Raw genomic sequence first — 12,344 nt, 5'->3', positions numbered from 1 at the left:
ACTTATTGATTATTGGTTTATTGGCTTCCACCAATCTTAAATGACATATTCATAGTCAATCATCGACCATATTTGATTACACTATAAGTATTATAATATTGTGTAGGTGCGTAAAGCTTGTACAATTAAATACCTAGGTAGATACCTACCTAATAATATTTTTTTTAGAATTATTAATAACCATGTCTTTGCTTTTTTGTACAAGGTGGTTGTTAGTAATTTTGAAAAATCCCACACACCCAGGCTTTACGAAAAACAGATAAATATTGTGTCCTCACCGGTATCGAACCCAAAACTCTCGGGTGGAAAGCCTGCGCCTGACGCACTACACCACAAGAGCCGCAACCTAATAATCATTTACCTTTGTATGGTCCCGTCTGCTCTAAATAATTTTGACGTAATATAATTTATTAATTAGATACGTAGCATAGTTTTCCCGAAATTGTGTCGAGATTTTATTAATATATAAATTTTTATTTTGTTTTTTGCGTACAACGTTTTGATAATTTACTAAGAATCAAAGTTTTACAGAAAAACAGATAAAAACTTAAAAATAAGGTTTCTCAGCAAAATTATATTTATTAGGTATTTATATAAAACTAATTTTTAAATTTGATTTTTTGAGTAATTAGGAGTTTCGTAAAAAAATTATAGAAGGAGACTCTTTTGGTAGGTACTTTGTATTAAATACAATGTGCATTCATTATAATTAAATAAATATAGATAGATAACAGTGGCGAAGAGTGGAAGAAGGCTGTTAAAATCCGACATAAATAGTGCATATTAAACTTTGTCGGGCATACGTATTTGTTTTTATTGAACCAAGACTACAAATAATATGTAGATACCTAGTGTTTGTTAGTTTTTATAATTCAATTCAACTCTACCTATTATTTTAGGCCACAATAGTCAAAAAATATTTGTTTTTCTATAAAACATCTAAACTTAGGACATTTACCCATACATAATTGTAGATATTTTATTTTATAGATAAAAGTATATTTATTATCGATTGTGGTTTGGTTTGGCAGGGATTAATGAATTTAAAAAAATAACTATATGTAAAATTATGTTTTCCTAATTCAACGCAGATAAATAAGTATGACAGAAAAAGTGTGCACTATTTTTGTTGGATCTCTTTATTCTAAACTATTACGGTTTAGTAAGGTAGGGTTTAATTGAATTTTAATAACTAACCAGTACTATAAGCAAATTGTGTTCTTAGTTCAATGAAAATAAATAAGTTTGATTGACAAGTTTAGTGTACACTATTTATGTCGGATGTTCAACCTACCTTCACCCTTCGCCACTGATAGATAATAAAGTACATTTAATTTAATTATTATTATAATTTTAATTGTTTATTAATGAATATTATTTGTTAAAAACTAGGACATAATATAGTATAAATTACACATACATAATATATATAATATTATTGTGTCTTGTTGAAAAAATCTCTAGTCGAATGTGAAAATTAGAATGTAAATAATTACAAGATGAAAAGAACTTTTCATAATATACAAAATTTTCTGTTGAACTTAAACTTGACTTGATTAGCTTAAACGATCAAAAAAAATTGTACTTGATAGAAATAATACTGAAATCTCATTTTGACATGTCATATTGATTTCCATAGTAACGCACGTATATATAATTTAGTTGCTAGGACCCTAGACCCCCAGCAACCAATAATGGTGTCGAAATAACTTTTCATACAAAACAGAATTAACTGAAAATGAATTCAATTCTACTCAAAGATGGCTAAAAATATAAAAAAATTGCATTGTCATCGTGTTCTGATATATTCTAAAAGTTTCAAATGTCTAACTAGTCGGAAAGTTAGTTAAAAATCGATTGCAAGATTTATACCGGACAAATAAGAATACGATCTAAGAAAAACGTTGTAAAATAATAAGCTTATAATGATTTTGTAACAATTCTATGGATATACAATATGAGAATATCAATTTCTAGAATATTGTTTTAATCTCTAAAGTCACACAATGTAAATTGATGTTGGTATAACAGTAAAAAATAATCAAATTATTAGGATGTGTAAATATTACATTTAATTGCTTTTTAAGGGATATGAAACTCTCGTGTTAAAACTATATAATAGTATTTATATAAAACATGAATAATTGTAAAAAACGATTACTAAACTAAACTAATATTGTTTTTATTTAACATATAAATCATATTATGATATTAGCCATGTAATGTTAGCCAACTTCTGATTTACAGCATGTGGCATACGCGATTTTTCAGACCTGTCTTCTCTGAAATATGTACAATGTTATCCTATTACCCTGAAGCTGAAAATGTTATATTATACCTTCAGCTTCGTCTCTCTGTGATCACTGAGAGTAGTAACACACTTGTGAACTTTACAGTAAAATATTAAGAAGTATAAAATAATCCTTTACGGTCTAGGAATTTATATATTAAAATTATGCAGAAAAAATAATAATATCTCCATTCTTTGTCATTTTTCTATATTTATTATTAACCAGCACTGGAATGTGATGCGAGATATTTTTCATTTCATTTCATTTTATATGCATTGTTTTCTAGTATTTGTAAGCCGGCTCGCATATCAAAACTCGTCTTGTATACAGTGTGTTGAATGCGTCGATTTGACGTCATCGTTCTTCACAAAACTTCACAAATGGAGCCCCGCAGATTCGTCGAATTTGACTTTTTAGTTTGAAAAAAAAAACATCTAGTGCTGCTGCTTGCTATCAACATATCATATGCATTTCGGGCTGCGAGTCGAAGACGCCAGAGCGCATACACACGACTATGAATTGGTCATTCCTATATCCCGAATTCAAATATCTATACGTTTCGAGAGGTTACATGCGTCCGTTGCTAGGTAGATGTGCGCGGTCTTCATATGCACTATCGGATCGACGTTTCTAGAAGGTTTGATGGCTGTGCGACAGACGAGGCGAGTTTAGATGTTAGAGCCGGCTTACACTTATGTCATCTTACTAATAATATATATAGGTAAATAATCATCGCAGGATTAGTATATTTGCCAAATAGTATAATATATTTGGTATACATACTCAATAATAACTCAACTTAAACTTGTTTTTAACACAACAATATGCCATGTGGCTCAGTATGTAGTATTAGCAATAAAATAATCACAAACACTATTGTGACCTCGCCGGTGGTTGAATGCGGAGCCCTATATTGTACCTACATTGAGGTAATTATTATAATCGAAAGGTTGTTTTATCTACCGTGTACGACTACATTTTAGTAGTACAGGACGAGTTTAGGTGATACGAGTAGTTGTTTCTTAAAAAAGGGTCCGTTTAACTCACTCGGTAGGTTGTTCGCTATTTTACCACGTTTTTATTAGCTCGTATTCTTGTTTGTCTAATACAATTTTTTTCTTGTTTGTCCAATACAAATATTGCAATCGATTTTTAAATAGTTTTCCGACTAGCTAGACATTTGAAACTTTTAGAATATAGCGGAACACGATGACAATGCATTATTTTAATACTTTTAGCCATCTTTAAGCAGAATTGAATTCATTTTCAGTTTTGTGTGGAAAGCTATTTCGGAAAAAATTCGTAAAAAGTAAAACACTATTATTGGTTGCTAAGGGGATCCTAGCAACTAAATTATTAATATATACGTGCGTTACTATGGAAACCAATATGAAATGTCAAAATGAAATTTCAGTATTCTTTATTTATTCAGTATTTCTATCAGAATATATAAGTACAAAAAAACTTTTTATTAATACATAGAATTGTCAAGTTTATATGATTCAACAGAAAATTTAAAAATTTGGTACATAAAAAGTTCTTTTTACCTCGTAATTTACTCATCTCATTTTTATATTTTGTTTATTCAAATTTATGATGCAAGTATTGTTTACAATTGTTTTCTTGAATTTCATTGTAATATATATATATATTTGTTATCTTTAATAGGTATGTCATAATATAAAATAATAATATACTTATACGAATAATTTACTACATGATTAATTAGGTACTATATACCTATTAACAATTATGCACTTTAAACAAGATAATAAGCTATCAAGTAAAAGTAGCAGCATTTTTAAAAATCTAAATATGATATTATATTTAATGTTTTTATAGTAATACACATTTATTTTTACTGGCATGCATTTCTCTTAAAGTAGTTTTAAAAATCGATGCTTTTAATTTGTAGACCCGCAAACCCAATTTAGACATCGCCGGATTCTAAAGTTTAATTACGCTCCAAATTCACCCAACATTAATTTAACTGGCCTTGCTCGCTGAGGAAATATGTTACAGTCACATCAAATGGGTACAATTGAATGTAATATAATTGTAGGTACTGTGGAAATATTTGACAATTGTCAACAGTAGCTATACATTTTTTGGAGCTAACTATACAATATCAAAATTATAACCACCTGAGTACCTACCAATTTAAACTGCCTGATTGTATAATATACCTTATACTATTTATTCTATTGTTAAATACGCTATTAAAAATTGATAACCATTCTACATACATCAGCAATGAATTCGAAGAATTTAATCATTAAATATTATTCGCTAAATAATAATACATTAACGAAATCCTTTTTTTAAATATATTGGAAACTCAATAGTTGGTACTACAAATAAATCTATTTTTTTAATATTACCGTATCTGATACAATAAAAATATCATATAAAAAATAAATCAATGGGTAACTCAAAACTAATCGTGTAGTTATCTTCAACACTAGGTTATAATTATCTACTGACAATATACTAAGATTGATTGATAATTGAATAGTTTTTCGACATTTTTAATTGAATATTACCGAGACGAAGTTTTCATATAACTAATTCAATTTGTTTATAAATATTTTTACAGTACTTGATTTAAAAATCATTTGAGTAATAATATAAAGTCGTAGTTATTTTATTTTAGTTTTAAGATGACGATATAGTTGTCAAACCATCGTGTCATGTTTGAAGTTATACTTCTTTAAGCGCGTTTGTAAAATCAATTCAGAGTGTATTTTTGGCGTGTGACATGTAATTAAACACATAATTTATTTTTTCACACAAAAATAAACACACTCGATTGGATTCGAACCACCGATTGTTCGGTTATCAGCCGAACGCACTACCATTACGCCACAGTATGATACTCCAATCGTGACGATTATACAGTATAATATTATAGGTTAGAATTGTTCCGTTGCCTAGGCAGCAAATTTATTATTGTCGGACATTTGCAATTCCTTACTTAAACAAACTATTAAACGTCATAGAGGCAGTTGTTACTTTAAAAATAAAAACAACGATAAATAATTATATAATTTAGTAATATTAGTTAACGTGTATAGAAATAAACCAACGGCGTTCCAATAAGCGATTATTTTTCTTGAGTGTGTAAGTTAACAAGATAATTAAGAGCTAGTTGAAGAATCTAGGTTATCACAAGTTTTGTTTTTGTTTTGTTACGCCAAAGAAGTAGAACTTCTAACGTGCGTACATAAGTACACATACGATTTTTTTTACATTGATTACAATTTCGGGTAAATCTTGGCCATCTCCCGAAGAGGTTTTTTTAATACATTTTTATAAGAAATTCCATGCACTGGATCCAACACGCATATAGAAAAAAATATGTTTACAGTAGCATCATTCGATCTTTTGATCCACGGCATCAGAAGTGGATAATCCACCATTTGTATACCGCAGATGTGTAGGTATATTTTAATATATACATAGTTTGATTAATATACAAACACTTAAAAAAGCTATTCAAACAATATCGGCCAATTTATTTCGTGTAACATCTGTTTTTATAGATACAATGTAACAGAAAACACCATACCGCTATTAGATTAAATTCATATAATACATAATATTAGGAAATACGATTTCATAAAACCTTCAAATAGAGTTTAAGTCGTAACGTTTTTTTTATAAATAATTAATTTATACAACGTACGGCACTGTTTTCAATAAAACAAAGGTAGGGTCAGAAGTCAGGTCAGCATTTAATTAATACTCTCATCAAATTTAGGCATTTACGGTTCCGCCAGAAGCAATTAACATGACCATCATAAAGTTTCTTTAATATTCTCCGTTGGCATTAATAACGATCTAACATTGCTTTATCCAAAGTGTTTGCAATGTAACTAGTCTTTAGTCAATGTGATGGTGATGATGCTTTTAGTGTGATAATATGAAAGTTGGCGAATTTAAAGATATATAAGTATGTGAGATATTGAATAATGTACTGTTTAATATTGTATATTTGAAAATATTCTAAACATTGATAGATACTTGTATAATGAACTAATTTACGATTGCTACGCTGATATTTATAATGCGTTTCTATCTTAGTGCAGGCATGAAAAATAAATTTCAAGATATTATGATCCAGTGTGATGATTGCTACAAAATTATTTACAATGAGAAATAACTGTATTAAATTAAATAATTAGCTTTAATATTTACCTTTTTTCAACATATTTTATAATATACCTATATAGTTATAGTCCGTCTCTATAGAAGAAAATTTCTTCAACGTCTCATCTATCACGAAATGTAACGATATGTATAAAAACATAGTAGATTTCACGTATTATAATATAAACCATACTTTAAAAAATATATATAATATGTGAATAAAACTACCTATCTTCTTATTATTTTGCAATGAATATTCGGTGGAAGTTAAAATAGTAGGTGTGTACTGAAAATATACAATATTTTCCAAGTTCGTTACATTAAAAATTGGATTTTTATAATTAAAAAAATCTTTAAAATCATAACATTGCCGTAATTTTTGTTTATTTATATTATCGTACGTAATTGTCAACTTATTGAATAGTTTTCTATTAAATTTTATTTGATACTAAATGATATTCTATTATTCAACTCGTGGAAATAAATCATTCCATTGTCAAAAAGAAAAATCATATTAATAAATATAAGAAAACTACAGCATTATTGTTTGCGAAGGGCAAAGCAGATTATTTAAGCATAGTACTTTCTAACTTAATTTTCGGATCATAAATTATATATTCATTTTTTTTCAATATAAAACCAGCTTTATTCAGTTATTTACATTGAACATTACATTATGACTCATTCTGGTAAGTAATTAAATTGTATTTTACAATATAACATAATTATTATTATTTTATAATATTCTTTATTATAGAAGTCGTTCGTTGTTAGGTACTTATTATAACATCCCTAAAATGAGATAAACACGTAATTTTCTAATTGAATCTTTTGGATTATTCGTCTTTATATTGTCAATCTAGAATTAGCAAAAAACATTATTACGTTTGAAAAAATATTTTATTTATTTCTGTAACTATGAGTTTTTTTTACCTGATGAGATGCTTATTATATTGCTTAATAAAGTACATTACTTAATTACATTTTAACTTAATTAAGATTTTTTTTTTTAAATTACATGTTACATTTTAAACCTACTTGTAAGTTAGTAATTACTATTCTGCAAACCGACACAATTACCTACTATGTTTCTATACACTTCTATCCTAAGTAAAGATACTTCTTAGTTGCGAAACTATCCGTAAGACCTATCCGTAAGCTTCGTTTGAATAATGTGCTTTCGGTAAGGAAAAGCTTAGAGTTAGTAGACGGTCATTTGGATTGCGAATTGCCTTGCCAAATATAAATTGGCCTTCACATCATTCCGCCAAGTTTTTCAAAGGACGAAACTTTGAAATGTAACATAAGATTAATTTTACAGAAATCATTAGGTACCTAAGTACTTATTGAGTACATTTCGAAATGCATTTCGTTTTTGTTTATTATTATTAGAATTTAAAAAAATTTTAAAAGAATTTAAAAAAATTATAGTATTAAAATACACAAAATTGGTTTATGGTTGAAATCTTTTTTGATACTTATATAAGTATCATATAAAAATCAGTAATAAATTCTACCATAACTCCGAGCTACAAAATATGAAGCAATACTTAATGACCATAGTACATATTTAAATTAATTAATTACCTAAGCAATATGAATAAGCATCTAAAAGCATTTTTTTAAATCAACTACATATAAAAATATATATAAATTACAATATAATAATTACAAGATAAAAAGAACTTTTTATATATAACGTTTTTAAATTTTCTGTTGAATCATATAAACTTGACTTGACTAGCTTGAACGATCAAAAAACTTTGTACTTGATAGAAATACTGAATAATGAAATGTCATTTCATATTGATTTCCATAGTAATGGACGTATATATAATTTAATAATTTAGTTGCTAGGACTCCCTAGCAACCAATAATGGTATCGAAATAACTTTTTATACAAGACAGAATTAACTAAAAATGAATTTAATTCTACTTAAAGATGGCTAAGAGTATTAAAAAATGCATTGGCATCGTGTTCTGATATATTCTAAATGTTTCGAATGTCTAGATAGTCAGGAAGTTGGTTAAAAATCGATTACAAGATTTGTACCGGACAAATAAGAATACGACCTAAGAAAAACGTTGTAATAAAATACAATTTAAAATGCGTTCGTTGGATAGGTTTCTCTACTATGGTATTACTATTTCATGAATGAAGCAAAATAAAATTTTAATTTTATATTGATCTTTGATTTTTCCTTTGTATTATTTTTATATATTTATTGATTAATAAAAGTACAAGCAAAATGTAAATTATAAGTAAGTTGTATTAAGTCGCGCGCTTTGTATTCTGTCACTAGATGCCCTCCGCTAGAGATATGTCACTTAATTATTAGTTCTGATAAATATGTGATTTTCGTATACTTACCCAAGCAATATTATAATGTTTCTACCACGTGAATTCTATCTCAATCATTCTAATTCAATCGCAAATTTATTCGACCAATGCGCATGTTAGACTTATTTAAATATAAATGCGTTTGAATACGAAATCAATAAAATAATAGTAATAAACGATTTTCAAATATATACAATTATAATAGGTTTTATTAAAAAGTTTATTTTATTGTATTATTTACCACAAATCCTAATTGAAATATAAATGATGTACTAATTTCCTATTCATTTTCCATATTGTAAATTAAATTGAAGTTTACGTGTTGTAATACATATTATATATTTAGACTATTTTTACTGTGAATATATTAAGCTATAATCGATTTAATTAGGGATTATGAAAGTATAAATATTGATGATACATATTCGGCTTTATACATGACAAAAAGACACTATACAACTGTTACTCCATTTGTTTGATTTTTATATTTATTTTTACCTGAATTTACAAATTTTGAAAGAGAAAATATAATTCTTAAATTTATTGTTTAATGTTCTAGTGTATTGTATGTTATTGGTACTTTAAGTCTTATAGATTCTTTATATACTATACTTATTGTATACTATTACGTATATTATCTTCCTCTATTGGATTAGGGAGAAGTAGATTGCACACTCATTCCTATCTTGAGCATTGCAGTCAAGAACAGTCGAGACAGCTGTTACAGTTTTGGCAATTACCTACAGAAAATCTTTCCAGAAGCTCGTTCTTTCTATTTATTTAATACAGTAAAAGCTTTTGAAGAGCGCTTTACTTATGCCTATTACTTCCAACATTTACGTCTCAAAGTAATGGAACGTTTTGAGACTTTTTTTTAAACACTTATACGTGTAGCTTTGTATAATTTTTAAAATATATTTCGAAATAGTGTATAAACTGGTTTTGATTTTTATTTTGTTTGCAAGTCATATCTATGTATGTTAGGTATTGAATAAAAAAAAATATATGAATTTCGATCGTAATGCTAGTTATTGGTTTCAGTAAATATGGTAATTTTTAAAGAAAATGATGATTGTTTCATATTTAAAAAAATGGTAATACGTTTATTATTATTATGAACGATAAATGCAATCAAAAATCTTCATTTACTGCAAACGAGTTACCGGATTGCGTTCAAAGTTAAGCAATGACCCCCACTACCATCAGAACTCTCACTTTAGTACCACGGCCTTGGCAATTCAAGTTCCATTAATTTAATAATACATATTGATACACAAGTATGATGGCGTTAAAATGGAAAACAAAACTGATTTAAAATGCATTGATAAGTCATTTACTTAAAATGTACATGCTACATAATAATATACTATAAATTTAAATTAATTATAAATGGCGTAGATGCATAGTGCATTACTGCATATACTATTTTCTCCATGCAATGATACGTCGTACAGTATTTCAAACTATCGTTTCAACAGTCAGAATTAAAAAAAATATGTAGGATATTAAAAAACAACATTGGTCATCTACCGTTTTAGTTAATATTTTAAAATATCCTTTCTACCTCTTCGACACTTTCCTATAAGTTGAATTAATAATATGTGGCCATCTTTAATCACAGAAATATTGCAATAAAAATATACCCAGGATGAGAAAAAATCATCTCAAATACATTATTTGAGATGATATTATGTAGGTATATAATATGTAAATATTCATATTATTACGAATTAAATAAATGCAATATTTGGTTACTTATAAAATTAATCTATGAATTTATTAACTTCATTCAAATCTAAAAGCTGACTAGTTTTTTTAACTGGCCTTTCTTAAATGATAATATTGATATATTAATTGTAATTTTTATATTATAATATTATTGAAACTATACATTTTAAAATTTCCAGAAAATGTTATTTATTTATATAATGAAAATAATGTAATTAATTCTTTTTCAAGTACCAAGATTTTCAAATACAATTTGTATTTATTATTATTATATTATCTTTTGCTATTCATATAGTTACTATAACAAATTAATTAAATACAAATAACGAAAATATATCGTATTACGTAATAAATACAACTAAGATATTATTATCTTACTAGCTGAGCCAGCTGGCTCTCGCCAGTCTGTCTCGCTAGTTCTTGCAGACAGCTTTTCGTCATAGTGACTTGGTGTTGGATTTTAATATAATGATAATGGAAATATAAATAGATATAATATAATATCACCGATTTTGATAAATACAGCAATTCAAATGACAGAAAGGAGTAGAATCAAGCATGGGAGGCCTTTATCCAGCAGTAGATGGGTTCAGGTCAATAATGATAAGGACGATAGAAATAAGTATAATATAGTAGTAGAATCAGGTTGCGGGACCCTTCATCCAGCAGTGAATTGATCCTGGTTGATGACGATATGAATATGTAGATAAATGTAATATCACCGATTTTGATAAATACAGAAATTCATATCACAGAAAGGAGTAGAATCAAGCTAAGGTGGTCTTTATTAAGCAGTGGATTGGTTCAGGTCGATGATGATGATGATGACGATATGAATATGTAAATAAATATAATATCACCGATTTTGATAAATACAGAAATTCATATGACAGAAAGAAGTAGAATCAGGCTAGCGAGGTCTTTATTAAGCAGTGGATTGGTTCAGGTCGATGATGATAATGATGATAACGATGATAATGATGATAATGACGATATGAATATGTAGATAAATATAATATCACCGATTTTGATAAATACAGCAATTCATATGACAGAAAGGAGTAGAATCAAGCTAGGGAGGTCTTTATTAAGCAGTGGATTGGTTCAGGTCGATTATGATGATGATGCTGATGATGATATGAATATGCAGACAAATATAATATCACCAATTTTTATAAATACAGGGATTCATATAACAGAACGGAGTAAAATCAGGCTAGGGAGGTCTTTATAAAGCAGTGTATTGGTTCAGGTCGATGTGATGATGATGATGATGACAATATGAATATATAGATAACTATAATATAACCGATTTTGATAAATACATAAATTCATATGACAAAAAGGAGTAGAATCAGTCTATGGAGGTTTTTATTAAGCATATGATTGATCCTGGTTGATGATGATGATGATGACAATATGAATATGTAGATTAATATAGTATCACCGATTTTGATAAACACAGCAATTCATATGACAGAAAGGAGTAGATTCGGGCTAGAGAGGCCATTATACAACAGTGGATTGGTTCAAGTCGATGATGATAAGATGGATAGAAATATGTATAATATCACAAATTCGTTAAACCAATAGTAGTAGAATCAGGTTGCGGAACTCTTCATCCAGCAGTGGATTGATCCTGGTTAATGATGATGATGATTATGATGACGATATGAATATGTAGATAAACAACATTAGAAATTCAATACTGTCAAGAATACAATCAACGTAGAGAGGCCTTCATCCAGCAGTGGATTTATTGAGGCTCGTGATAATAATGGCATTATATATAGATAGGTAGATAATAATATAATATCACTGATTTTGATAAATAT

The 12,344-nt window shown here is 27.6% G+C and overlaps 1 protein-coding gene across 2 annotated transcripts in view; it reads left to right on the top strand.

Moving 5' to 3' along the window:
• Positions 1-12,344, top strand: part of Epac (Exchange protein directly activated by cAMP) — a 233,089-nt gene that overhangs the window by 131,187 nt on the left and 89,558 nt on the right. The window lies entirely within an intron of this gene.

This window comes from Rhyacophila brunnea, unplaced genomic scaffold, assembly GCF_057557595.1.
Source record: "Rhyacophila brunnea isolate RB1 unplaced genomic scaffold, BYU_Rbru_1.0 scaffold_7, whole genome shotgun sequence".
In the NCBI taxonomy this organism is placed as follows: Eukaryota; Metazoa; Arthropoda; class Insecta; order Trichoptera; family Rhyacophilidae; genus Rhyacophila; species Rhyacophila brunnea.
Note: the sequence above shows the minus strand (reverse complement) of the source record. Positions and strands in the feature narration are given on the sequence as shown.